This window comes from Lissotriton vulgaris, chromosome 9, assembly GCF_964263255.1.
Source record: "Lissotriton vulgaris chromosome 9, aLisVul1.2, whole genome shotgun sequence".
In the NCBI taxonomy this organism is placed as follows: Eukaryota; Metazoa; Chordata; class Amphibia; order Caudata; family Salamandridae; genus Lissotriton; species Lissotriton vulgaris.
Genome location: NC_141697.1, coordinates 24,445,916 through 24,457,939, shown reverse-complemented (window position 1 = coordinate 24,457,939; position 12,024 = coordinate 24,445,916). Strand labels below are relative to the sequence as shown.

The 12,024-nt window shown below is 49.7% G+C and overlaps 1 protein-coding gene across 1 annotated transcript in view; it reads left to right on the top strand.

The window, feature by feature from the left end:
* Positions 1 to 12,024, top strand: part of NPAS3 (neuronal PAS domain protein 3) — a 1,714,960-nt gene that overhangs the window by 1,347,489 nt on the left and 355,447 nt on the right. The gene's annotated exons all lie outside the window — the stretch shown is intronic.

Sequence of the window (12,024 nt, the reverse complement as noted above, 5' to 3'; positions counted from 1 at the left end):
AAACGGCTTGCCCCTAGAATAAACTGCGTTTACATTCAAGTCAGTTGGAAGAAGAGATGAGGTACTTTCAGAGATGCACTTAGAAGATACAATTGATCTTTCAATTCCTTTGGCCATTTCAAGGACTTCAGATAAGGATGGGTCTCTGCCGCTTAGTATACGCTCTTGGATCTTTTTGTGACAGCAGTTATATACAAATTGATCTCTCAGAGCTGTGTCCAAATAAGAACCAAAACTGCACTCCGAAGCAAGGTTCCTCAAAGCGGAAACAAACTCTTCAATAGTTTCATCTTGTTCCTGACGCCTTTTCATAAAATTAAAACGTTCAAGGATAACACTAGGCTGGTCAAGAAATGTTCTATTTAATTTTAAAATTGCAGCAGAATATTCATTAATTTCATCTCCACTTCCCGAAGCTGGAAGAGGATTTGGAAAATTATTAAAAAATTGTCTTCCTTCTTTCCCTAAATTGCTATAAAGAATAGCCATTTTTCTCTTTGGAGCATATTCATCAGCTCCAATAGCAATTAAATAACTTTCAAAGTTCTGAAACCAATGTCTCCAAGGTTCCTTAGGTTTACCAGGGACTGGTAGGAAGTAATTTAAAGAGACAATTTGCTGATTAGTAGCCATGTTGCTTGAATAAAATAAATGTAAGTAACTTTAAAACAGCAAAAGTCTGAGACTGGTAAATGGTTCAGAAGTTCTGGTTTAAAACAGACTTTTAAAATGTTTGAAATGTAAGAAAAACGAAATAAACCTTAAAGATCTGCTCACCGTTGATGCTTTAGAGAAATCCGATAAGTTATTTTCCTTCCGATCCTTGCGATCGAGAAATGGTAGCTATGGTAACCCTGGATAAACAAAGACAAAATGGCCTCTTTGCGTAGTTGAGCGTAGCTACGTGATTGCCTGGGTGCGCGTGATGACGTATGCTCGAGACGAGATGAAAATCTCGCTCACGTCTCACGTCATAGGAGGGGGCGCACACAGCGAGAGAAATCAGGCAAAATGAAAGAAATGTCCGATACCTCGAAGAAGCAGGCCAAATTGATGCGGGTTTTCGAGCTGGAGAAGGATGAACTGGATGCAAAGGAAGCAAACGGTGAGGAAGTTGGATAGTGCAAAATTGGTAATACGCTGTTTTCGAAGAAAAAGGAGTCCCTCGTCGCCAAATGTAAAGTGACGCTCCTCTAGTAGCACAGGAACAAACAGGAAGCGTTGTCGTTTCAAAAGGTAAGTTTAATACCCAAAGAACAGAGTATTATAGGAGCACGTCCACACACGGCAAAGTCCAACTGAAAAGTCGCAGACCCACAGTTGAAGGTTGCATGCGGGGAAAGTCACGAGAAACGCGTCTCTTGAATGTAAACACTCTTCAAGAGACGCGCGTGAAGCATAACACAAGTCACGTGAGCATTAACACAATCAACGTATGAAATGGAATTTCTTACCATCATCTTAGAACTCTACACACCCCTACCATTTAGAGGCCGCTAGCTAACACCAGGCTTGGGAGACAACCCCTACCCTGTCATCTTTCCTAGACATCTGACTACACATCTTCCACGGCACACAGCAAGGTTTTGGGTAAGGATTTAGTTATTTTCTAAAAGTGCTATTTCTAAGCTCGGTATCTCCAAATCAATCCCCTACAAGGATGTTTTAGGAACCCCTGAGGTCAGGGGCACTAGTCTGGAATCTCTACCACTTTCCCTGGGTCAGATATGAATATAGAGGTCATATGTCAGTTTATTAGTAGGAGCCCTCGCACTGGGGCACTGCTTAGCAGTGGTACCGAGTCCAGCACAAAAATCGGCCATACACGTAGGAGGCATAAGGAGAAGGTGGAAGGGAGACCCAGGCCAAGGATGCCAGGTCTGATAGTGCTCGACTGCACTTTGAGTGACTGCTTTCTGCCTGAGCGTATGAGCACATCTGCCTACAGAGCTGTGCACCTCTGAGCGGTCGGCCATTTCCTTTCTCTATCTTTTTCATCCGTTTGTCATATGTGCTATCCTTGTGTGTTTATACTATATCTTCAGGCTACAATATTTATAAGCCAATAGTATTGTTTCTTTGTGTTAATTATTGCAAACCCCTGGTCACCACCTTTAGAAAAAGGCATGTTTTTCTTTTGTCCTCTTTTTATTACGGTGGCATATGCTTTTAATAAAATAAAAAAAACATAACCAATGTACAAACTTTCCAAAGCAAAACAGACGTTTTGACTTTGTCAGTGCTTGTTTCTCAGATGGAAAGACCAGCCTATTCTCCCTACCTTAATCTAACTGCTGTGATACTGCGTCTGGTCTTCAATTACTCTCGACAAGCAGGGATGCAGCTGGGGTGTGCTAATACTACGAGTGAAGCTGTCTAAACCAAGCTAAAGGGGGGAATTAGAATGGAGCCATGTGATATGTGGTCAAGGCATCCATTGCATCCCGACATATATAACAGGACTTGTTTACTTCTCCTATCACTGCTTCTGAATGATCGATTTGAGGCAGGTCACACAGAATACTGTAAATATTATTTACTTAATAATTAATAAAATGTGTGCTAGGTAGTGTCACACAGCGGGGGCTGGGGGGGAGGGTGTGAGGCGGTGTGCAATCTGGATCCAAGCGTATCCATAAGTGTATATATATGAATCAACTCACAAGTAGAAATAAATGGGCAATATTTGGGAATAGTATAAATCTACCCACTCTAAGTACATCGGATTGGATCCAGGTGCATAGCGATTCCATCGATGGAAAGTGAAAAGGGACTATGGATACCAGTTTGCCTAAAATGAACAACAAAAGAGGAAGAGTTTTTTGCCAATGAAGTCTGTAAGAAAAGAACAACACATCAGCACCAGAGTAGCCTCTGTCGCCTGTCGATGAGTCTCTTCAGCGCTCTCTTGGTCTGGTAGTCCTCGTGTCCTGTCGATGAGTCTATTCAGCGCTCTCTTGGTCTGGTAGCCCTTGTGGCCTGTTGATGAGTCTCTTCAGAGCTCTCTTGGTCTGGTAGCCCTTGTGGCCTGTTGATGAGTCTCTTCAGAGCTCTCTTGGTCTGGTAGTCCTCGCAGCCCGTCGATGAGTCTCTTCAGAGCTCTCTTGGTCTGGTAGTCCTCGTGGCCCGTCGATGAGTCTCTTCAGAGCTCTCTTGGTCTGGTAGTCCTTGTGGCCTGTTGATGAGTCTCTTCAGAGCTCTCTTGGTCTGCTAGTCCTCATGGCCTGTTGATGAGTCTCTTCAGAGCTCTCTTGGTCTGGTAGTCCTTGTGTCCTGTTGATGAGTCTCTTCAGAGCTCTCTTGGTCTGGTAGTCCTCGTGGCCTGTTGATGAGTCTCTTCCAGAGCTCTCTTTGTCTGGTAGTCCTTGTGGTCTATTCATGAGTCTCTTCAGAGCTCTCTTGATCTGGTAGTCCTCGTGGCCTGTTGATGAGTCTCTTCCAGAGCTCTCTTTGTCTGGTAGTCCTTGTGGTCTATTCATGAGTCTCTTCAGAGCTCTCTTGATCTGGTAGTCCTCGCGGACTGTTGATGAGTCTCTTCAGAGCTCTCTTGGTCTGGTAGTCCTCGTGGCCCATCGATGAGTCTCTTCCAGAGCTCTCTTGGTCTGGTAGCCCTTGTGTCCTGATGATGAGTCTCTTCAGCGCTCTCTTGGTCTGGTAGTCCTCGTGGCCTGTCGATGAGTCTCTTCAGTGCTCTCTTGGTCTGGTAGTCCTTGTGTCCTGTTGATGAGTCTCTTCAGAGCTCTCTTGGTCTGGTAGTCCTTGTGTCCTGTTGATGAGTCTCTTCAGAGCTCTCTTGGTCTGGTAGTCCTCGTGGCCTGTTGATGAGTCTCTTCCAGAGCTCTCTTGGTCTGGTAGTCCTTGTGGTCTATTCATGAGTCTCTTCAGAGCTCTCTTGGTCTGGTAGTCCTCATGGCCTGTTGATGAGTCTCTTCAGAGCTCTCTTGGTCTGGTAGTCCTCGTGGCCTGTTGATGAGTCTCTTCAGAGCTCTCTTGGTCTGGTAGTCCTTGTGTCCTGTTGATGAGTCTCTTCAGAGCTCTCTTGGTCTGGTAGTCCTCATGGCCTGTCGATGAGTCTCTTCAGAGCTCTCTTGGTCTGGTAGTCCTTGTGGTCTATTCATGAGTCTCTTCAGAGCTCTCTTGGTCTGGTAGTCCTCATGGCCTGTTGATGAGTCTCTTCAGAGCTCTCTTGGTCTGGTAGTCCTCGTGGCCTGTTGATGAGTCTCTTCAGAGCTCTCTTGGTCTGGTAGTCCTTGTGGCCTGTTGATGAGTCTCTTCAGAGCTCTCTTGGTCTGGTAGTCCTTGTGGCCTGTTGATGAGTCCCTTCATAGCTCTCTTGGTTCGGTAGCCCTCGCAGCCTGTCCATTTATTTATTTATTATTTATTTATTAATTTTTGCGATTTGTACAGCGCGAACAATTGCCCGTAGGCGTCTCAGTCCATGAGTCCCTTCCTGAGCTATCTTGGTCTGGTAGTCCTTGTGGCCTGTCTATGAGTCTCTTCAGAGCGCTCTTGGTCTGGTAGTCCTTGTGGTCTGTCGATGAGTCTCTTCCAGAGCTCTCTTGGTCTGGTAGTCCTCACGGCCTGTCGATGAGTCTCTTCAGAGCTCTCTTGGTCTGGTAGTCCTTGTGGCCTGTTGATGAGTCCCTTCATAGCTCTCTTGGTTCGGTAGCCCTCGCAGCCTGTCCATTTATTTATTTATTTATTTATTTATTAATTTTTGCGATTTGTACAGCGAGAACAATTGCCCGTAGGCGTATCGGTCCATGAGTCCCTTCCTGAGCTCTCTTGGTCTGGTAGTCCTTGTGGCCTGTCGATGAGTCTCTTCCAGAGCTCTCCTGGTCTGGTAGCCATCACGGCCTGTCAATGAGTCTCTTCAGAGCTCTCTTGGTCTGGTAGTCCTCATGGCCTGTTGATGAGTCTCTTCAGAGCTCTCTTGGTCTGGTAGTCCTCGTGGCTTGTTGATGCGTCTCTTCAGAGCTCTCTTGGTCTGGTAGTCCTCATGGCCTGTTGATGAGTCTCTTCAGAGCTCTCTTGGTCTGGTAGTCCTCGTGGCCTGTTGATGAGTCTCTTCAGAGCTCTCTTCGTCTGGTAGTCCTTGTGTCCTGTTGATGAGTCTCTTCAGAGCCCTCTTGGTCTGGTAGTCCTTGTGGCCTGTTGATGAGTCTCTTCAGAGCTCTCTTGGTCTGGTAGTCCTTGTGGTCTATTCATGAGTCTCTTCAGAGCTCTCTTGGTCTGTTAGTCCTCACGGCCTGTCGATGAGTCTCTTCAGAGCTCTCTTGGTCTGGTAGTCCTCGTGGCCCGTCGATGAGTCTCTTCAGAGCTCTCTTGGTCTGGTAGTCCTTGTGGCCTGTTGATGAGTCTCTTCAGAGCTCTCTTGGTCTGCTAGTCCTCATGGCCTGTTGATGAGTCTCTTCAGAGCTCTCTTGGTCTGGTAGTCCTTGTGTCCTGTTGATGAGTCTCTTCAGAGCTCTCTTGGTCTGGTAGTCCTCGTGGCCTGTTGATGAGTCTCTTCCAGAGCTCTCTTTGTCTGGTAGTCCTTGTGGTCTATTCATGAGTCTCTTCAGAGCTCTCTTGATCTGGTAGTCCTCGTGGCCTGTTGATGAGTCTCTTCCAGAGCTCTCTTTGTCTGGTAGTCCTTGTGGTCTATTCATGAGTCTCTTCAGAGCTCTCTTGATCTGGTAGTCCTCGCGGACTGTTGATGAGTCTCTTCAGAGCTCTCTTGGTCTGGTAGTCCTCGTGGCCCATCGATGAGTCTCTTCCAGAGCTCTCTTGGTCTGGTAGCCCTTGTGTCCTGATGATGAGTCTCTTCAGCGCTCTCTTGGTCTGGTAGTCCTCGTGGCCTGTCGATGAGTCTCTTCAGTGCTCTCTTGGTCTGGTAGTCCTTGTGTCCTGTTGATGAGTCTCTTCAGAGCTCTCTTGGTCTGGTAGTCCTTGTGTCCTGTTGATGAGTCTCTTCAGAGCTCTCTTGGTCTGGTAGTCCTCGTGGCCTGTTGATGAGTCTCTTCCAGAGCTCTCTTGGTCTGGTAGTCCTTGTGGTCTATTCATGAGTCTCTTCAGAGCTCTCTTGGTCTGGTAGTCCTCATGGCCTGTTGATGAGTCTCTTCAGAGCTCTCTTGGTCTGGTAGTCCTCGTGGCCTGTTGATGAGTCTCTTCAGAGCTCTCTTGGTCTGGTAGTCCTTGTGTCCTGTTGATGAGTCTCTTCAGAGCTCTCTTGGTCTGGTAGTCCTCATGGCCTGTCGATGAGTCTCTTCAGAGCTCTCTTGGTCTGGTAGTCCTTGTGGTCTATTCATGAGTCTCTTCAGAGCTCTCTTGGTCTGGTAGTCCTCATGGCCTGTTGATGAGTCTCTTCAGAGCTCTCTTGGTCTGGTAGTCCTCGTGGCCTGTTGATGAGTCTCTTCAGAGCTCTCTTGGTCTGGTAGTCCTTGTGGCCTGTTGATGAGTCTCTTCAGAGCTCTCTTGGTCTGGTAGTCCTTGTGGCCTGTTGATGAGTCCCTTCATAGCTCTCTTGGTTCGGTAGCCCTCGCAGCCTGTCCATTTATTTATTTATTATTTATTTATTAATTTTTGCGATTTGTACAGCGCGAACAATTGCCCGTAGGCGTCTCAGTCCATGAGTCCCTTCCTGAGCTATCTTGGTCTGGTAGTCCTTGTGGCCTGTCTATGAGTCTCTTCAGAGCGCTCTTGGTCTGGTAGTCCTTGTGGTCTGTCGATGAGTCTCTTCCAGAGCTCTCTTGGTCTGGTAGTCCTCACGGCCTGTCGATGAGTCTCTTCAGAGCTCTCTTGGTCTGGTAGTCCTTGTGGCCTGTTGATGAGTCCCTTCATAGCTCTCTTGGTTCGGTAGCCCTCGCAGCCTGTCCATTTATTTATTTATTTATTTATTTATTAATTTTTGCGATTTGTACAGCGAGAACAATTGCCCGTAGGCGTATCGGTCCATGAGTCCCTTCCTGAGCTCTCTTGGTCTGGTAGTCCTTGTGGCCTGTCGATGAGTCTCTTCCAGAGCTCTCCTGGTCTGGTAGCCATCACGGCCTGTCAATGAGTCTCTTCAGAGCTCTCTTGGTCTGGTAGTCCTCATGGCCTGTTGATGAGTCTCTTCAGAGCTCTCTTGGTCTGGTAGTCCTCGTGGCTTGTTGATGCGTCTCTTCAGAGCTCTCTTGGTCTGGTAGTCCTCATGGCCTGTTGATGAGTCTCTTCAGAGCTCTCTTGGTCTGGTAGTCCTCGTGGCCTGTTGATGAGTCTCTTCAGAGCTCTCTTCGTCTGGTAGTCCTTGTGTCCTGTTGATGAGTCTCTTCAGAGCCCTCTTGGTCTGGTAGTCCTTGTGGCCTGTTGATGAGTCTCTTCAGAGCTCTCTTGGTCTGGTAGTCCTTGTGGTCTATTCATGAGTCTCTTCAGAGCTCTCTTGGTCTGTTAGTCCTCACGGCCTGTCGATGAGTCTCTTCAGAGCTCTCTTGGTCTGGTAGTCCTTGTGGTCTGTCGATGAGTCTCTTCAGAGCTCTCTTGGTCTGGTAGTCCTTGTGGTCTGTCGATGAGTCTCTTCAGAGCTCTCTTGGTCTGGTAGTCCTTGTGGTCTGTCGATGAGTCTCTTCAGAGCTCTCTTGGTCTGGTAGTCCTTGTGGTCTGTCGATGAGTCTCTTCAGAGCTCTCTTGGTCTCGTAATCCTTGTGTCCTGTTGATGAGTCTCTTCAGAGCTCTCCTGGTCTGGTAGTCCTCGCAGCCTGTCGATGAGTCTCTTCAGAGCTCTCTCAGTTCGAAATCCCTCGCGGACTGATGATGAGCCTCTTCCAGATCTCTCTTGGTTCATTAGTCCTTGTGGCTGTTGATGAGTCTCTTCTAGAGAGACAACGACTCCAACCTTCAGTCTATACCTTCAAGTAGACACCGCACATCTCAAGGAAACCACCACTTACAATCTCATTCACTGGAGAAGCTCATTGGAGGAGACAACTGCTCCAGCCTTCAGATTAGGAAGATAGTGCCAACCATGGGTGCCGAGAATCCCCTGCTCATTGAGTTGAAGCTGCTGCAAAGTTGGGGGAGGATACAACTACTCCAGCTCGTCGCAGAGGTGACGGCTGCCTCAGCTGTGAGTTTGGAAATGCTCCACACATCTCAGCCACTCCAGACGTTGCTTTGGAAGATGAGAGGGAGGACGGAAGTCACGGGCCATGCGCTGCTAAGAGATGAATGAATGGGGTACCCTGAGGGGACTTGGGAGTAACAGGTTGGTGCCAAAAATATAAACGCGATCACACCCTTCCCCCACATCTCTCCTCTCCGACTCCTCGAGTATGTCTACCTGGTGGGGCGGGGTCTCCTGGTCTGATTGGACTTCCTTGTGTGGGCGGAGCCTCCTCTCCTGGTCTGGGCCGGGCGTCCTAGTCCAGGCCTCCTGGTGTGGGTGAAGCCCCCTCTCATGGTCTGGACGTGGTGCTCCTGGTGTGGGTGGGCCTCCTGGTCTGGGTGGGGTTTCCTGGTCTGGGTGGGGCCTCCTGGTATGAGTGGGGCCTCCTGGTGTGGTTGGGGCCTCCTGGTCTGGGTCTCTTGGCGTGGGCTGGGCCTCCTGGTGTCCTGGTGTGGGTGGGGCTTCTTGGTCTGGGTGGGGCGTCCTGGTGTGGTTGGGGCCTCCTGGTGTTGGCGGGCCTCCTAATCTCGGTGATGCCTCATAACCTGGATGCGGTCTCCTGGCGTAGGATGGGCCCCTGGTCCGGGAGGGGCCTCTTGGTGTGAGTGGGGCTTCCTGGTCTGGGTGGGGCCACCTGGTGTTCGCCGGCCATCCTGGTTTCAGTTTTCAGACCAGTCTGACAAAGATTAACAGATAATTTATGAATATAACCCGCAGTCCTGATGACACGTGTGCTCATGAGTACCCTGTGCCCCTACTGAATGTAATGATCAGAGTTGTAAAGAGCCAGAGTGCTGGAAACGGCGGGAGGGGGGGGGGGGGGGCGGTCAGAGCCCCCTCCTCCTCCGGTACCTCCAAAGATCGCCCCCCCCCCCCCCACTCATTGCTTGCGAGCCCTGGCTCGGTGCTCTCGGCCTGCACACCGCCCCCCGTTGCATTATGCGGGGATGACGATAGTTTAAGCATTAGACGAAAATCCATTTATAAATTAAACAAAATGGTCGGATACCCATCGGGCCCGACTTCATCAAACTGTTCAAACAGGATGAGATTGGCCCGGCGCGCGGGCTGCGGGAGGGAGGCCTGGGGGGGGGGGGGGTTGGGGGCGCGGGCTGTGGGAGGGCCCCGGGGGCCACGCACTGCAGATGCCCTGCTTTAGTGTCTTGTGACGGGAGCCCTCTCAATTAATCTCACTTCCGCACGTCCGGCTCTTTCCACTTCCGGCTCCTTCCATTCCTTCGTGTTGAGGGGGTTATTCTGTCCGCCTTCCTTCACGCCCCTATCACCTGAGCGACTGTGTGGCCCTCAGGGCGGTGCCACCGGGCCCCTCCATCCGCGAAGCCAAAAGGCTGGTGCTTTGCTGCTTTGGGAAAAGGCCACACAGCTGTGTCAGGGCCTAGACAGAAGGCTCGATAGATTCACTATCCTAGCCAGACGTCCGGTAGATTCACAGTCCTAGTAGATTCACAGTCCTAGCTAGACGTCCTGGTAGATTCACAGACCTAGTCAGATGCCCCGGTAGATTCACAGTCCTAGCTAGACGTCCCGGTAGACATGTGGTCTTATCCAGACGTCCTGGTAGATTCAGAGTCCTAGCCAGACGTCCCGGTAGATTCACAGTCCTAGCTAGACGTCCTGGTAGATTCACAGTCTTAGTCAGTTTTAAAGGGGCCTCGAAACGGGTCTCTATCGGGCTCTGTTTGTGCCCTGGCACAGGCGGTCCGTTTTTTTTCCCGACTGCAGTGGCAGCAGGCACATCGATGTGCATGTAGTGAGCGTTGTAGGGGAAGGGAAATCCTTTAACCCCTTTACTGCGGCGGCTATCCCGCTGCAGTGCTAAGGGTATGGGGGGGCCGCGCGGCGGTCCCGTGCTCGTGACGGAACTGCTCTGTCACAGCACGCGGGTGAGCTGTGCTTGTGACGGAACGGTTCTGTCACAGCCCCGCCCGCTCAATAGAATGCGCCGCGCAGGCGCAGAATTCGCCAGATGTACCAGTAGATTCACAGTCCTAGCCAGACGTCCCGGTAGATTCACAGTCCTAGCCAGACGTCCCCGTAGATTCACAGTCCTAGACAGACGCCCCGGTAGATTCACAGCCCTAGCCAGATGTCCTAGTAGATTCACAGTCCCAGCCAGATGTCCCAGTAGACTTGTGGTCTTATCCAGACGTCCTGGTAGATTCACAGTCCTAGTAGATGCACAGTCCTAGCTAGACGTCCTGGTACATTCACAGTCCTAGTCAGATGCCCCGGTAAATTCACAGTCCTAGACAGAAATCCGGTAGAGTATCAGTCCTAGCCAGACGTCCCGGTAGATTCACAATCCTAGCCAGATGTCCCAGTAGATTCACATCCTAGCCAGATGTCCTGGTAGAGTCACAATCCTAGCCAGATGTCCCGGTAGATTCACATCCTAGCCAGATGTCCTGGTAGAGTCATAATCCTAGCCAGAGGTCCTGGTAGATTCACAATCCTAGCCAGATGTCCTGGTAGATTCACATCCTAGCCAGATGTCCTGGTAGAGTCACAATCCTAGACAGATGTCCTGATAGATTCACAATCCTAGCCAGATGTCTCAGTAGATTCACATCCTAGCCAGATGTCCTGGTAGAGTCACAATCCTAGCCAGACATCCCAGTAGATTCACAATCCTAGCCAGATGTCCCGGTAGATTCACATCCCAGCCAGATGTTCTGGTAGAGTCACAATCCTAGCCAGACATCCTGGTAGATTCAAAATCCTAGCCAGATGTCCCGGTAGATTCAGATCCTAGCCAGATGTCCTGGTGGAGTGACAATCCTAGCCAGACGTCCTGGTAGATTCACAATCCTAGCCAGATGTCCCGGTAGATTCACATCCTAGCCAGATGTCCTGGTAGAGTCACAATCCTAGCCAGACGTCCTGGTAAATTCACAATCCTAACCAGATGTCCCGGTAGATTCATATCCTAGCCAGATGTCCTGGTAGAGTCACAATCCTAGACAGACATCCTGGTAGATTGACAGTCCTAGACAGACGTCCTGGTAGATTCACAGTCCTAGCCAGACATCCTCGTAGATTCACAGTCCTAGCCAGACATCCTGGTAGATTCATAGTTTTAGGCAGACGTCCCTGTAGATTCACAATCCTAGCCAGATGTCCTAGTAGATTCACAGTCCTAGCCAGATGTCCCGGTAGACTCGTGGTCTTATCCAGACGTCCTGGTAGATTCACAGTCCTAGTAGATTCACAATCCTAGACAGACATCCTGGTAGATTCACAGTCCTAGACAGACGTCCCCGGTAGATTCACAATCCTAGCCAGACATCCCGGTAGATTCACAGTCCTAGCCAGACGTCCCGGTAGATTCACAATCCTAGCCAGACGTCCCGGTAGATTCACAGTCCTAGCCAGATGTCCTTGTTGATTTACAATGCTAGACTGACGTCCTGGTAGATTCACAATCCTAGGCAGATGTCCCGGTAGATTCACATCCTAGCCAGATGTCCTGGTAGAGTCATAATCCTAGCCAGAGGTCCTGGTAGATTCACAATCCTAGCCAGATGTCCTGGTAGATTCACATCCTAGCCAGATGTCCTGGTAGAGTCACAATCCTAGACAGATGTCCTGATAGATTCACAATCCTAGCCAGATGTCCCAGTAGATTCACATCCTAGCCAGATGTCCTGGTAGAGTCACAATCCTAGCCAGACGTCCCAGTAGATTCACAATCCTAGCCAGATGTCCCGGTAGATTCACATCCCAGCCAGATGTCCTGGTAGAGTCACAATCCTAGCCAGATGTCCCGGTAGATTCACATCCTAGCCAGATGTCCTGGTAGAGTCATAATCCTAGCCAGAGGTCCTGGTAGATTCGCAATCCTAGCCAGATGTCCTGGTAGATTCACATCCTAGCCAGATGTC